Source organism: Misgurnus anguillicaudatus, chromosome 23 (assembly GCF_027580225.2).
Source record: "Misgurnus anguillicaudatus chromosome 23, ASM2758022v2, whole genome shotgun sequence".
NCBI classification, from domain to species: Eukaryota; Metazoa; Chordata; class Actinopteri; order Cypriniformes; family Cobitidae; genus Misgurnus; species Misgurnus anguillicaudatus.
In genome coordinates this window covers 14854128-14870125 of record NC_073359.2, presented here as the reverse complement: position 1 = coordinate 14870125, position 15998 = coordinate 14854128, and the positions used below count along the sequence as shown (strand labels likewise).

Genomic DNA, 15998 nt, shown 5'->3' with positions numbered 1-15998 from the left:
CGGCGTATTAATGTAGGCTGTGACCGGCTGCGGTAGCAGCGACGGGCTCGAGAGGCAGAGGGGAATAACAGGAGCGCTTGTGCTGCCTAAGCACCCTCCACACACCTCCTCAGCAGAGTAACTGGACAGAGAACAGACTGGGTAACAAACAGGATAACAATTCACCAGAGATTAAACAAAGACACGACAGGACAGGACAGGAGCACGGCTCCGTATCAAAAATAGAGAGAGGCACTACACAGCGTGACCATTAATCAATAATCCAACAGAGGAAGGGAAAAAGGAGGGAACTATATATAGGGAGGTAAATAACAAGATGGGGAGCAGGTGAGGGAATGAGGAACAGCTGAGGGGAGCGCTAATAGATTAACAAGCGAGTAAATGAGAAGAGGAAGAAAAAGAAAGAACACAAAGTCGTAACAATCTAACTGTTTATTTAAAAGTATATCATTATGCTTTTAATTACTTTATTATATGGCTTTTGCTTCATAACAATTATTGGTTTGCATCTGTTTTCTTTTATATAACAGTGGGCTGCTGTAATGTTTACATCTATGGAAAGAGGAGCTGAGAAGAAAAGAGAGGCTGGAAAGCAGTACTTCTTGTTGGGGACAATCCTGAATAGGAACACTTTCTCATACACCTAGATTATTATTAGTGTTTGATTTTTTTTCATTTTTATTAATTGTATTGTTTTAATTTTTCATTTTATTTGAAATTACCTAAGTTAGATGCATGCTAATACTTCTTTCTTTGCTGGCTGGCTGTAGAGTTGGTTTCAAATACACATGAAGTTTCTAATTAACTAACTTTTAAGTTCAGTTTGGTTTAAACGTGTATTTACTTATGGTAATTCATTTTCAATTCATGCTAATATATTAATTTCAATGAAAACTTTGGTATTTGTGTAAAGCTGGTAATTTGGGCAAACTACATTTCACACATCAATGTAACTGTCACAAAGGTTTTTTATTATCAGTTTGTTCTAAACTTTTGTTTGTTTACTAAGGATGAAATTGCTTTGTAATTTAAGTTGTTGGTGTTAGATTCATTCCAATAATGTATTTGAACAAACTAGTATTTTTGTTTATTGCTGGCAGTTTATACTAGAAGAGTTTTAACACATACAATGTTGTAGTGTTATATTGACTTGGGTGTTATTGATTAATAAAAAGGCAAACAATTTGAAAGTAATTTTTCGTGTGATTTATTTATTAATATAATTTGGGCAAGATTAGGCTGAGTTATGGCTCAGTTATGGAAGTTCTGGTTAAATGCTGGTTTTAATATGGTTGACCTATGGCTGAGAATTGGTACCGATGTTAGAACCTGTTCTGGCCCAGGTTTGGGCCGATTATGGGCTATTATCTGGCAGAGACTTGGGCCAGTTATGGCCCATATGTGGGCCTTGTCTGTAATTCAGAACTGGGCCACTGTAGGGCCGTCATTCTTCACTGTATGTGGGCCGAGGAAAAACTGGTTGTGTGGGCCGGAGCTGGGCCGGAACAAAATTGCTATCTGGGTACCCAGAATAGCTCAAACGAACCATCCTTTACACAAATCATAAACCCACGAAAAGAAAAAATAACAAAAACACGATCCCAGTACTGTTTGTAGTTGAAGTGCAAAAGACAGTTTATTCCAGGTGAAGAACAAAGTGTACAGACGTCACAGCGCGTTCAGTTCTCCAAGACTGTGTAACACTGCATAAAGACTTTATATAGACTGCATACAGACTGCGTACAAACTGCGCCATAGATCCCGAATCCGTAGATATGCATGCGTAGGGCCACCAAGCCAACGGAAACATTCCCTTAGATCCTCCTTCACGAATACCGCAGGTTTTAGATCCTTTGCAAACACATCTGAAACTAAGCTTTGTGTCGCTATGATCTTCAAACTCCAAATTTGGCATGTACACAGGACCAAACAATCCGTCTCACGGCAGGTAGACCACACAGGTAACACACGGGCAGTACACGAGACTAAGGCGCAGCACTACCGGATGCGTGCGTCTCCCTTTTATACCCTATCATCCTCTACTTCCGGTTCATGGATTAGTTCCGGGTTAGAAAAAGCAAATCTTTTTTTCTTTTTTTCTCTTTAGTGCTATAGTGAAAAAATAAATAAATCGGTGGCAAATTTCCTGTACTGCCACACTCTCCCCCCCTTAAAAATTAAAGCAACGCAAGGTTGGTTTAACAAAACTACAAAAAATACGAAAATACCCCCTTTAGAAACCCAAAAATTCCTTGTCTTCTTCAGAAGAGTCTTGGAAAAGCTTGTGTAGTTTCTCTTTTTCTTGGATCTTTATCTCCTCTGCAGTAGGATAACACATTTTTAGATTACAGACATGGGCTGTGCGGATGTCTTCTCCTGTGTCTTCAAGGACTATTTTGTAGTTCAATGGACCTAGTTGCTATAAAACACGGTAAGGGCCTTTCCATTTGAGGAGCTAGTTTAGCACTGAAATTTCTTTGTGCACTAGATTGTGGAAAGTTCCTTAACCAAACTCTGTCTTTTTCTTTATAGGTTACTTCTCTCCTGTTCTTGTTGTAATTCCTTAATTGCCTTTTCTTTGCTTTTTAACTGCTTTCTTTTGCTCGTAGTTGTAATTGGTGGAGGTGGTGAACTACATCATAAACAGCATCATCAGGTGTCAAAGTGTTGCCCTGAAGGATTTTATCCATTGGACCTTGGAGCTTTCGGCCAAGTTGGAGCTCTGCTGGTGATAGTCCAGTAGTTTCCTGGGTTGCTGAGTTTAATGCAAAGCGGAATTCAGGTAAGTAGTAGTCCCATTCCTTATGATTATCATGTACATATGCTGTCATCATATTTTTCAGACCTCTCTGTGAGGTTGGTTTGAGGATGGTCTGCCGTAGTGTGTTTTGGTGTGATGCTCCAGTTTTCACAAAATTTTTTGAACACAGATGCAACTAATTGTACACCTTGGTCAGAGATAAGAAAATCTGGTACACCCCATCGAGATTTCCTTTCTGAAGATGTTGGTGATGTTGAGAGCTGTAGCCTTGCGCATAGGAAAAAGCTCAACCCAACGAGTATAATAATCAATGAAGACAAGCAAATACTTGTTTTGATTAGTGCTTTTTGGTAGGGGTCCCATGATATCAACACCTAACATCTGGTTTGGTCGTGTTGTGATGGTTTGTTGAATCTTCCCGGCTGGTTTCTGGTTATCACTTTTTGATTTTTGACAGGTGATGCAAGAATTAACATGATGCTTCACATACGTCCACATACCTGGCAAGAAAGCAACATCCTGTAATCTTTTGTATGTCTTAAAGATTCCTCCATGACCTCTGAGCGGGCTGGAATGGTAATGTTTGCCACTTAACCTAGATTAACGACGACAGTGGGGCTTCCGCCTTAGTCAAAAGGTTTGGCACGTATGGTCGGGTTGCGATTTTGGCGTTTTCGTGTGTCTTGTGAATAGTATGCCATACAAACCCGTTTGCCACTGAACCTGCATTAACGACAAGTGGGGCCTCCAGCCTTAGTCAAACGGGTTGGCACGTATGGTTAAGTTGTGATTTTGGCGCTTTCTTTGTCTTGCGAATAGTATGCCATACAGACCCGTTTGCCACTGAACCTGCATTAACGACGACAGTGGGGCCTCCAGCCTTAGTCAAACGGGTTGGCACGTATGGTTGGGTTGTGATTTTGGCGCTTTCTTTGTCTTGCGAATAGTATACCATACAGACCCGTTTGCCACTGAACCTGCATTAACGACGACAGTGGGGCATCCAGCCTTAGTCAAACGGGTTGGCACGTATGGTTGGGTTGTGATTTTGGCGCTTTCTTTGTCTTGCGAATAGTATGCCATACAGACCCGTTTGCCACTGAACCTGCATTAACGACGAAAGTGGGGCCTCCAGCCTTAGTCAAACGGGTTGACACGTATGGTCAGGTTGCGATGTTGGCGTTTTCTCGTGGTCTTGTAAATAGTATGCAATATAGACTCGTTTGCCACTGAACCTGCATTAACGACGACAGTGGGGTTACAGGCCTTAGTCAAACGGGGCGACAGGTTTCATTTTCTCTTAAAGATCGGAAGGTGACCCTTAGTTACCATATATACCGTCGCAGTGGGCCCCCAATTTGCAAAATCCTCAACTGTGGATAATATAATTATGCCGCAATAGTTAGTCTGTCTGAAACTAAGCTGATTAAACCACATCACTGTGTGACACTTGCATTACATGTGATTGGCCCCTACGCTAATATGATTTTGTTTTTCTCTCCCTGTCTCGTCCTCGACCCCGAGGACAATGGGACAAACAGACCCAGTTCCGGTAGATGTGAAATTCGGCACACCTCTGATCTACTGGTCATCCTTCAACGTGATGCCCAGCTGATGCCTGACCAACGATCACCGGCAGAACCCGCTTAATCTCCGCTTAATCTACTTATCCGTTTATATGTGTGTATATACATATATATCTCCCAAGGGTTTTTCTCTCCTAGGACTTTTTTTTTATTTCCTCGGCTAAACAGCCTGGGGTTTTTTTCTCCTAGGGTTTTTTTTACCCCGGGGAGGCAGCCTTCTTGGGCTTAACTTAGCTTCCTCTTCTAGACGTTACATTAGTAATACGCTCGCTTATAATGTCGAGTCATAGCCGCAGCAAATTTGACTGCTTATGCTATTGTGTATTATGTTGTGCAGTATGTTACTGCTTCTATTAATGTAAAGCTGCTTTGAAACAATTAACTATTGTGAAAAGCGCTATATAAATAAAATTGAATTGAATTGAAAAAATGTTGAATAAACAGGTGTCTGAGATTTTGAGGAATGTCGACTTTGTAGTGTATTTGATTGTTTGCTTGACATGTTTTCATGTAGAGTTTATCATTAATTACTTCATATTGTTTCTCCAGATCTTGATTTTTCGCAACTGCTTGTAGTAGTTTGGTTACTTCAGGGTCTCGTTGTTGTTCTTCCCAAACGTTCACATTTGAGCAGGGTAGGTCTGTGTCTTTCTCACTTGTATACAAGTTACAACTGGTGACTGGGGACCTTCTGGAGAGTGCATCAGGTGCTACGTTAAGTTTTCCCTTTCGTTGTTCGATAACGTAGTTGAATTTTTGTAACCTTAAGAACCATCTTAGTAGTCTACTGGTGGTTTTTGTCGAGTTCATGACCCATTGCAAGGCAGAGTGGTTGGCCACAACTGTAAATTGTGTAAACTCCAAGTAGTGTTGCCATCTTTCTAGAGCCCAGACAACGGCTAAACATTCCTTCTCTGTAGCCGTGTAGTTAAATTCAGCTCCGGTAAGTGTCTGACTAGCGTAAGCAATCACAACTTCCTCTCCTAGTTGTTTTCGCTGTGCAAGAATGGCTCCTAGTCCAGTGTCGCTAGCGTCTGTGTAAACGATGAAGGGGAGTTGAAAATCAGGATGCCCAAGAATGGGTGAAGAGGTAAGGCAGGCTTTAAGTTTTTCCTTTCTTTTTCAGTGCATTGAGTGGTTCTGCGATACTTGAGAAATTTGGTACAAAGCGGTGATACCATCCCGCCAGTCCAAGGAATCTCGGTACTTCCTTTATGTTTGTTGGCACAGGGTATGATTGGATGGCCTGGATCTTGTTTGGATCTACCGTGATACCTTTAACATTCACAATGTGTCCAAGGAAACTGATTCTTGTAGGCAGAATCTACTTTTCTTCAAGTTAATGGTTAGTCCAGCAATTTGTAACTTGTGAAACACAGCTTGGATGTCATGATAATGTTGTGTGATGGAAGGTGAGTAAATTATGATATCATCAATGTATACGAAACAGATTCTTCCCTTCAGCTTCCCCAGGACTCTTTCCATGAGTCTCTGGAACATTGCGGGGGCATTTTTAAGACCGAAAGGCATCATGTTAAATTCATATATACCAGCAGGTGTAATGAATGCAGTTTCGTCCTTACTGGTTGGACTCATGGTGACATGCCAGTATCCACTGTTTAAATCAATCGTAGTGAAAATAGCAGCTCCTGATAGTGACTGTAAGATCTCTGTGATGTTGGGTATGGGGTAAGCATCAGTTTCTGTGACCAAATTAAGTTTTCTGTAATCAACACAAAATCTGAGTTTGCCATCTTTTTTCGGAACCAAGACAACCGGTGTGTCCCAACTGGAATGTGAAGGTTCAATGATTTCTTGGCTCAGCATCTCCTCCAGTTGCTCTTCCATGGCAAGCTGTTTAACAGGTGATAGGCGATTGGGTTTCTGTTTTATAGGTACTTGACACGTTGTGTAAATATTAAGTTGTAAGATGTTGGTCCATCCTGGAGTGAGTGTACATACTTGTGGGTTAGTGGTAAGAATGCAATGTAATGTCTGTTTTCCATATGGTGATAAGTGAGCTATGTCCACAGCATTTCTAATTAACGTCAGATCATCAGGTGCTTGTAGTATTGGTAGAGATACAGGAGGGGGAACAGATGTCATCAGTGAGAAAGTTGGCTTGAGGGGTTTAGGAAATGTTCCAATACAGGGTGGTCTGCTTGCATCCCCTGGTTGAAATGGATATTCATCTGTGGGAGCAGTTTTGTATGAGTATTTCTGGTCAATGACATTGAGTTGTAATCCACTGAAAAATATGAAATCCAATCCTAAGACTATAGCATACGCTAGGGCATGAGTGGGAAGAACAGCAGCAGGTATTGTGAAAGTTTGATTGTGGAGATGTATCTCAAGGTTGGTCCATCCAAGTGGAACTTCAGCATTTCCGTTTGCCAAGTATAGGGGTCCACGCGTCCAAGGTTGAAGGTTTGGGTGTACAGGTGTCAAACTTTTCCACAGAGACTCGTGAATTAGGGTATAACTCCCCAGTCTCGACTATGGCTTTTCCTTGCCATGAACCAAGACTAAGGGGTACAATCAGTTGTTGTGGTATGCAACATTGAACAATGGTTGATGTTCTTTTGGGTGACATAGAATGGATTTTACTGGTAGTTTTGGTTTCACTTTGTTGTTGCTGTTTGTGATCTTTTTTTTAAGTTGATGCCCAAGACGTACAATTTCATCCACAGTATTGATATGTCCACGGAGGTGACTGGCAAGGTATGGCTTGATATTTTTGAGAATCATTTTAACAATGTCTTTTTCATCCAAGTCAGACTTCCATCTTTTACACAATGCACGGTAACTGAAAGCAAAGTCTCAAATGGTTTCTTTGTCTCATGTGTCCGCTTCCTGACACGTTCTGCCAATTCATCCTCATGTTCTTTGGCAAGGAATGCAGTGAGGAAAGCAGTTTGAAAGTCGGTCCAACTGTGAACTGTGCCTCTTGGCTACTTCCCACCAGTCATGAGCAGTGCCAGACAGAACGGTTCTAAATGTAGCTAGAATGTCTTCATCTGTAAGGGGGTGTAATGCAAGGAAATCGTGGCATCGGGTAATGTAGAGTAGTGGATCTGGGTCATCACTTGGTCTGCCAAAAGTGGGAAAGGTTATTCTGATATGGTCAGTTTTTACCACAGTCGCAGGTATGGGGTTTGGCATAGGATTGAGTACTGAAGTGGTTGCACTAGGGGTTATATTGATGGAAGTCAATAGTGCTTTTTGCTTTTAATTCAGCAATGATTTTCTCCTGGACGTCATATTTGGTCTCCATTTTAGTCTGTAAATCACACAAGTTTGCAACAAGTTGATCTGTGCGTATAATCACCTGATTATTTTCTTTCAGCATTCCTTCATGAGTGTCCTGGATATGCTTATGAAGAGTGTGGATGTCCTGTTGGACCTCCATTTGTAATTGCCGAACAAGAAACTGCATTTGTGATATTAAGGTACTTTCCACTGTCTTTAATTCGTCTGTAACCATCAATTTAATGGCTTCAAGGGTTTTCACCATTTCATTCTCAACCTGTTGTTTCTGTGCAGATAACGTGTTTGTTACAAGCTGCTCAACTCCCTCCATTTTGACAGCAATAGCGGTAATCTCCTGTTTATGAGTAGATGCACTGGATTGTACCTCCTTGGTAAGTTCAAACATAGCCTTCTCATGTTTACTCATGCATTCCTGTATGTTTTCCCAGTTTTCCCTAACTTGTGAAGTAAGTTGTCCTATTTCCCTGCTAGGTGTCGGGAGAGTTCCTGGTAGATCATACTGTAATGCTGACCCAGAATGAGAGGTGGAAGATGGAAATGCTGAGTTCATGTCCGGGGATTGGTTTGAAGTACATAATTGCATAGGTATTGGTACTGTATTTTGCTGTTCTAATAAAGCTGGAAGGCTGCTATTCACTGGGGAGGATGCAAACTGCACATGAGATCTCGGTTGAACAGATTTACTAAGAAATGTTGGTGTGTGGCAAAAGGTAGGAATACCTGTCTGAGGAGCTTGAGGGTGCACACGTGGCCAAAGAGGAGTGGCTATTTCTGGTATATCTGGTACCTCCCAGTCCAGAAGAATGCTTTGGGAATCCTTGGATTCTGCCATTCTGTATACTATTTTGTAAATGCACAGAAATACCAAATGAAAAATAATAAAATGTGGTGTCAAAATCAGTGATTTGTAAGCATTCCTTTACAATTCAGAATTCACACTTCACAATTCATTCAAATCATGTAAAGTAATAGCTTTCAGTAATTACCTCAATTTAAATCAATTTGAAGCATGTACAAAACAGTAATGCAAATAAGTTCCCCTTTATAATATATACATCATCAATAAATCACAGTGTAATAAGTCAAGCCAATGTCCAAAGGCAACAAAATTCCCACAATCAATAATGTCCAAGGATTTGTTTCAACTCTTTTTCACAAGTAAGTACAATGTATACATACACACATTTCACATCAAACAAAGTGTTCAAATATTTAGGGTTTGGTCCCTGTTTGGGCGCCATCTGTAACGGTGGTCGCCATGCTCAGCAAATTACAAAAAAAAACAAAAAAAAAAAACCTTTGCCGGGATACGAACCCGGGTCCTCAGATCACGCGCTCGTGACTTAACCGCTAACCCACAGGGTCACGTGATAGAGACAGTCTCTCTTATTGTCCCATGTAGCGGTGAAGAAAACTTTCAGTTAAAAAAAATTAACAATAACAGAGTTTCGGGCAGACAGGTTTTAATCTTGTCAATTTTTGAGCATGGTTTTAAACCCGGAATAGCTCAAACGAACCATCCGTTACACAAATCATAAACCCACGAAAAGAAAAAATAACAAAAACACGATCCCAGTACTGTTTGTAGTTGAAGTGCAAAAGACAGTTTATTCCAGGTGAAGAACAAAGTGTACACAAACAGACGTCACAGCGCGTTCAGTTCTCCAAGACTGTGTAACACTGCATAAAGACTGCATACAGACTGCATACAGACTGCATACAGACTGCGCCATAGATCCAGAATCCGTAGAAAGGCATGCGTAGGGCCACAAAGCCAATGGAAACATTCCCTTCTAGATCCTCCTTCACGAATACCTCGGGTTTTAGATCCTTTGCAAACACATCTGAAACTAAGCTTCGTGTCGATATGATCTTCAAACTCCAAATTTGGCATGTACACAGGACCAAACAATCCGTCTCATGGCAGTTAGACCACACAGGTAACACACGGGCAGTACACGAGACTATGGCGCAGCACTACCGGATGCGTGCGTCTCCCCTTTTATACCCTATCGTCCTCTACTTCCGGTTCATGGAGTAGTTCCGGGTTAGAAAAAGCAAATCTTTTTTTCTTTTTTTCTCTTTAGTCCTATAGTGAAAAAATAAATAAAACGGTGGCAAACTTCCTGTACTGCCACAACGTCTGTGCCAAATTTTAAAAGTTTTTGAGTATGTTAAGGCCCCCAAAATGCCCAAAAGTGTTGAAAAAAATAAATAAAAAAATAAATATAGCTCCAAGCAGCGATGGAGGGCCCTCGCTCGTTTTTTTACCACTACACGGTGCCTCTGAGAAAACAATGCACGGTGGGCAAGTGGATCAAGTGGGTAAATATCGATTAACTATTTTATGTTGTTACTGACCCATTTGGGGACTCACAATAGGCACATCGATGCAATCGGAATATTCAGACGAACAAACAACCCGTGTGTCATCACAATAAGACATTCTTTGGCTTAGATATTATACACTTCCTGTTTCTTTGATTTTGCCATGAATTTGTCGCTTCGCCATGGCAGAACCGTTCGAGATATCAAAAATCCCTTCACAATTTAGCAAGTCCAACGTCTTGGCATCATGATCACCACGTTTCGGTGTCATTCGCATGAATCCCCTAGGCGGAGTATTTAAAAGTTCATTGCATGCATTTTTGAAACAATCCAAAATGGTGGACTTCCTGTTGGGCGGAACTAATAGGTTTGAGAGTGAAAGTTGTTCGGTTCGATGATATCTATATATGTACCAACTTTCGTACATGTGTGTACATGTTTGCCCGATCTGTGCCCCAATGTTTGCTTTTGCATCACAGGGGGCGCCACAGAGCTCCCCTGCCACGCCCGTGTTCAAGCCTTTCCCCGGTCCTAATGGCCGACGACTCTGATATCTGTGCCAAACTTCAAGAGTTTTCGAGTATGTTAAGGCACCCAAATTGCTCCAAAATGTAAAAAAAATATATATATATATAGCTGCAAGCAGCAATGGCGGGCCCTCACACGTTTTTTTACCGCTACACGATGCGTCCAAGAAAACGATGCACGGTGGGCAAATATCAGCGGGCTATTTAATGTTGTTACTGAGCCATTTGGGGACTGTAGGTAAAAGAAACCCCACATTTTAGACAAATGGGGCACTAGTGAGCCACTCAACAGACACGCCTATATCTGACCTTTTTGTGCACACTTAACAGCCGACAACTCTGATGTGTGTGCCAACTTTTAGGTTAATCTAAGCACGCCAAGAGCCTTAAATATGCCTGAAATAAAAGTAAAGTTTGCGGCATTGCCATGGAAACAGCGTTCGAGATATCAAAAATCCCATTTCAATTTATTATCTACAATGTCTCAGCATCATGTTGACCACTTCTGAATTCAATTGCATGAATATTCTAGAAGGAGTATTTAAAAGTTCACTGTATGCAACTGTAAGGCTTAAATATGCCTTTAAAATGTTTGTAAAGTTGACGTGTTGCCATGGGAACAGCGTTCGATATATCAAAAATCCCTTCGCAATTTATCATCTACAACGTCTCGGCATCATGTTGACCACTTCTCGTGTCAATCGCATGAAAATCCTAGAAGGAGAATTTAAAAGAACATCGGCGTCAACTGAAAGGCTTAAATATGCTTTTAAAATGAAAGTAAAGTTTGACGCGTTGCCATGGGAACAGCGTTCGAGATATCAAAAATCCCTTCGCAATTTATCATCTACAATGTCTCGGCATCATGTTGACCACTTCTCGTGTCAATCGCATGAAAATCCTAGAAGGAGTATTTAAAAGAACATTGGCGTCAACTGAAAGGCTTAAATATGCTTTTAAAATGAAAGTAAAGTTTGACGCATTGCCATGGGAACAGCGTTTGAGATATCAAAAATCCCTTCGCAATTTATCATCTACAATGTCTCGGCATCATGTTGACCACTTCTCGTGTCAATCGCATGAAAATCCTAGAAGGAGTATTTAAAAGAACATCGCATGGAACTGTCAAAAAATCCACCTTTGTGACTGACACACTTCCTGGCGCCTGGTGGTGGCGCTATACCCGGGAGTTACAATGGGCACATCGATGCGATCGGAATCTTCAGACAAACAAACACCCCGCATGGCATCACAATAAGATATTTTTTGCCTTAGATATTAGACACTTCCTGTTTCTCTGAATTCGCCATAAATTTGTCGCCTCGCCATGGCAGGACCGTTTGATATATCAAAAATCCCTTCGCAATTTAGCAAGTCCAATGTCTCAGCATCATGTTCACCACGTTTGGTGTCAATTGTATGAATTCCCTAGGAGAAGTATTTAAAAGTTCACCGCATGCATTTTTTAAACAATCCAAAATGGGTGACTTCCTGTTGGGCGGAGCTAAAAGGTTAGAGTGCCAAAGTTGTTTGGGTCGATGAGATCTATATACGTACCAACTTTCCTACATGTGCAAACATTTTTGTCCGATCTGTGCCCCAATGTTTTTTTTTGCATTACAGGGGGCGCTACAGAGCTCCCTTGCCACGCCCATGGTCCAGCCTTTGCCCGGACCTGATGGCCGATGACTCTAACGTCTGTGCCAAATTTCAAGAGTTTTCGAGTATGTTAAGTCACCCAAAGTGCCCAAAAGTGTTAAAAAAAGAAAAAGAAAAATATAGCTGCAAGCAGCAATGGCGGGCCCTCGCACTTTTTTTACCGCGACACAGTGCCTCCGAGAAAACGATGCACGGTGGGCAAGTGCATCAAGTGGGTAAATATCGGTGGGCTATTTTATGTTGTTACTGACTTTTTTGGGGACTGTAGGTAAAAGAAACCCCACATTTTAGACAAACGGGGGTGCTAGTGAGCCACTTAAGAGACACGCCTATGTCGGACCTTTTTGTGCACACTTAACAGCCGACAACTCTGATGTGTGTGCCAACTTTTAGGTTAATCTAAGCACGCCAAGAGCCCTAAATATGCCTGAAATAAAAGTTAAGGTTGGGGCATTGCCATGGGAACAGCGTTCGAGATATCAAAAATCCCTTCGCAATTTATCATCTACAATGTCTCAGCATCATGTTGACCACTTTTGGTGTCAATCGCATGAAAATCCTAGAAGGAGTATTTAAAAGTTCACTGCATGCACCTGTAAGGCTTCAATATGCCTTTAAAATTAAAGTAAATTAGACGCGTTGCCATGGGAAAAGCGTTCAAGATATCAAAAATCCCTTCGCAATTTATCATCTACTATGTCTCGGCATCATGTTGATTACTTTTGGTGTCAATTGCATGATTATTCTAGAAGGAGTATTTAAAAGTTCACTGCATGCACCTGTAAGGCTTAAATATGCCTTTAAAATAAAAGTAAAGTTTGACAGGTTACCATGGGAACGGCGTTCGAGATATCAAAAATCCCTTTGCAATTTATCATCTACAATGTCTCGGCATCATGTTGATCACTTTTGGTGTCAATCGCATGAATATTCTAGGAGGAGTATTTAAAAGAACATTGGATGGAACTGTCAGAAAAATCCACCTTTGTGACTGACACACTTCCTGGCGCCTGGTGGTGGCGCTATACCCGAGACTCACATTAGGCACATCAATGCGATCGGATTCTTCAGACGAACAAACACCCCGCTTGGCATTACAATAAGATATTTTTTTGCCTTACATATTAGACACTTCCTGTTTCTCTGTTTTCGCCATAAATTTGTCGGCTCGCCATGGCAGAACTGTTCGAGATATCAAAAATCCCTTCGCAGTCCAATGTCTCGACATCATGTTCACCACTTTTGGTGTCAATTGCATGCATCCTCTAGGAGGAGTATTTAAAAGTTCAACGCATGCATTTTTTTAACAATCCAAAATAGCTGACTTCCTGGCGAAAGTTGTTCGGGTCAATGAGATCTATATGCGTACCAACTCTCGTACATGTGCGTACATCTTTGCACGATCTGTGCATCAATGTTTTTTTTTGCATTACAGGGGGCGCTACAGAGCCCCCATGCCACGCCCGTGTTCCAGCCTTTCCCCGTTCGCAATGACGGACGACTCTGACGTCTGTGCCAAATTTCAAGAGTTTTCAAGTATGTTAAGGCATCCAAAATGCCCAAAAGTGTTAAAAAATAATATAATAATAATAATAATAATAAATTTGAGCAAAACCAATAGGGCTTCGCACCTTTCGGTGCAGGCCATTCTGGCATGCTCCTCTGTGCTCGGGCCCTAATAAATAATAAATTCGAGCAAAACCAATAGGGCTTCGCACCTTTCGGTGCAGGCCATTCTGGCCTGCTCCTCGATGCTCGGGCCCAAAAAAAAATAATAATAATAAATCTGAGCAAAAACAATAGGGCTTCGCACCTTTCGGTGCAGGCCATTCTGGCCTGCTCCTCGGTGCTCGGGCCCTAGTATATCCGAGCAAAAACAATAGGGCTTCGCACCTTTCGGTGCAGGCCATTCTGGCCTGCTCCTCGGTGCTCGGGCCCTAAAATAAATAATAATAATAATAAATCCGAGCAAAAAGAATAGCACGTACAACGGTTATACGTCAACATATAATCAGAATGATTGACATCTGGGATGACCAATAATAGAGGGGATTTACCCGTAAAACGAAAATCTTCCGCTATACCTTTAATCTTAGCACGCCAAGAGCCTTAAATATGTCTGAAATTAAAGTAAACTTTGATGCGTTGCCATGACAACAGCATTCAAGATATCAAAAATTAGCTCACAATTTAGCATCTACAATGTCTCGGCATTATGTTGACCACTTCTGCAGTCAATTGCATTAATTCCCTAGGAGGAGTATTTAAAAGTTCACTGCATGCATTCATAAGACTTAAATAACCAAATAGAAACCGTATATTCTCACATATTAGAAACTACCTAGATCAGTTTGAACTTACTGAAGAACCTGTTTGACACTCCTTCACACAAATCTTCAAATAGCAATCAGTCTGCAGGTCTTATAAACAGTGATGGGAGTTACTGTAACTCCACTACTTTTAGCAGTAACGAGCATGTAACGAAGTATTTTTTTTAAATCAAGTAACGCAATTACAATTACTGGAATTTAAATGAGTTTGTTACTCGTTACTCTATTTTGTAAAAAATAGACAAGACATATCTGACGTCGCAGGACCGTAGTTGGCGGCACAATGATTCATTACACTTCATCATAGCTGACAGTGCATATAGAATGAACATGAAAAATCTAAAAGGGACAACATACCTTTGTTTAAAAATTGTGCGCAAGTCATAATCAATCCGGTCTCATGTTTGTACATTATCTTCACCAAGCAATCGCAGTATGACATCAACTTGCATTTGTAGTCCACAAAGGTAATAAATCTAAGAAATGTTCATATATTCTTAGATGTTTACATCGGCTTCATGGAAGAGAACGATCCGCGATTGTTGTTTCCACTAAAATATTCACACTGCGCTGTACACCTGTGTTAAAACTCCATAGTATGTGTGAGCTCGCTTTTAGTTTTAGTTTCAGTCTCTCCGTATCCGAACTAACAATCCACTCGCTCTGTGTCTGTCTGACAAAACAATCCACTCGCTCTGTGTCCATCCGACAAAACAATCCACGTAGCCTACTCCGTTTTCTGATTAAATATCTTCCTTTAATCCTGTGTATCATTTAAATCCAACAGAAAACAAACAATACATGACCAAAGAGCGCAGTCCCTGCGTCAAGCTTCACAGCTGTGTTCCAATTCAAGGGCTGCACCCTACTAAGCATGCGATAAAAGGTGAGCACTCGGCCTTTCAAGGCGCTCAGAAGTTCGCGAAGAGAACTGAAATGAGATGGTCTAACCTTCGAAGGACCCATAATTTGCCTCATTTGCTGCAAGCGCATTGCGCCTGTCAGCAGGACACAGCGGAGACGTTTCTAACTTATTAAAATAAATATGAAATCAGAAAAATTATAATTTATTTTAGAAAATATGACATGTTGACACTAGGGGTGACCCCAAATAGTCGAAGATTCGATGCATCGATAGGAGAAGCCTGATTCGACTACCAATCTCACAGTCGAATCGTCGCAGATGTGTTATGAAATGAGGATCCTTCAATTTTGACCATATGGGTGCACACATTATCTGATTTCAAATATAACAGCTTTCTCCCAATATATTAATATACAGCATATTATTATAATCCTGCAAATAATATGTGAAGTAGCAGCTTTCGACAAATATTTTTAAAATGCGTTAACAAATCCAACAATCCCTGTGACAGGGCTCCACGTCCAAAAAGAGGTTCCTATGTTAATAAACCATTACCTTTTTGTTTCTACATTTAAAAGACAAAGCTGGCAATTCTGGCTATACTTTCGTTCTTTTAATAATTTCTTTATTTTATTTCATTTATAAATCACTCTGGATTATCTGATTTATCTA

The 15998-nt window shown here is 41.0% G+C and overlaps 1 long non-coding RNA gene across 2 annotated transcripts; it reads left to right on the top strand.

The window, feature by feature from the left end:
• The first annotated feature begins 2282 nt into the window (after positions 1-2282).
• On the top strand, positions 2283-8493 carry LOC141359334 (uncharacterized). Of its 2 annotated transcripts, XR_012365767.1 has the most exons (4): positions 2285-2782; positions 7694-7796; positions 7891-7988; positions 8089-8493. It is a non-coding gene; the product is annotated as an uncharacterized lncRNA (long non-coding RNA). The 2 variants fall into 2 exon arrangements; XR_012365766.1 differs by having other exon boundaries at positions 2283-2782; positions 7891-8493.
• Positions 8494-15998: the final 7505 nt, after the last annotated feature.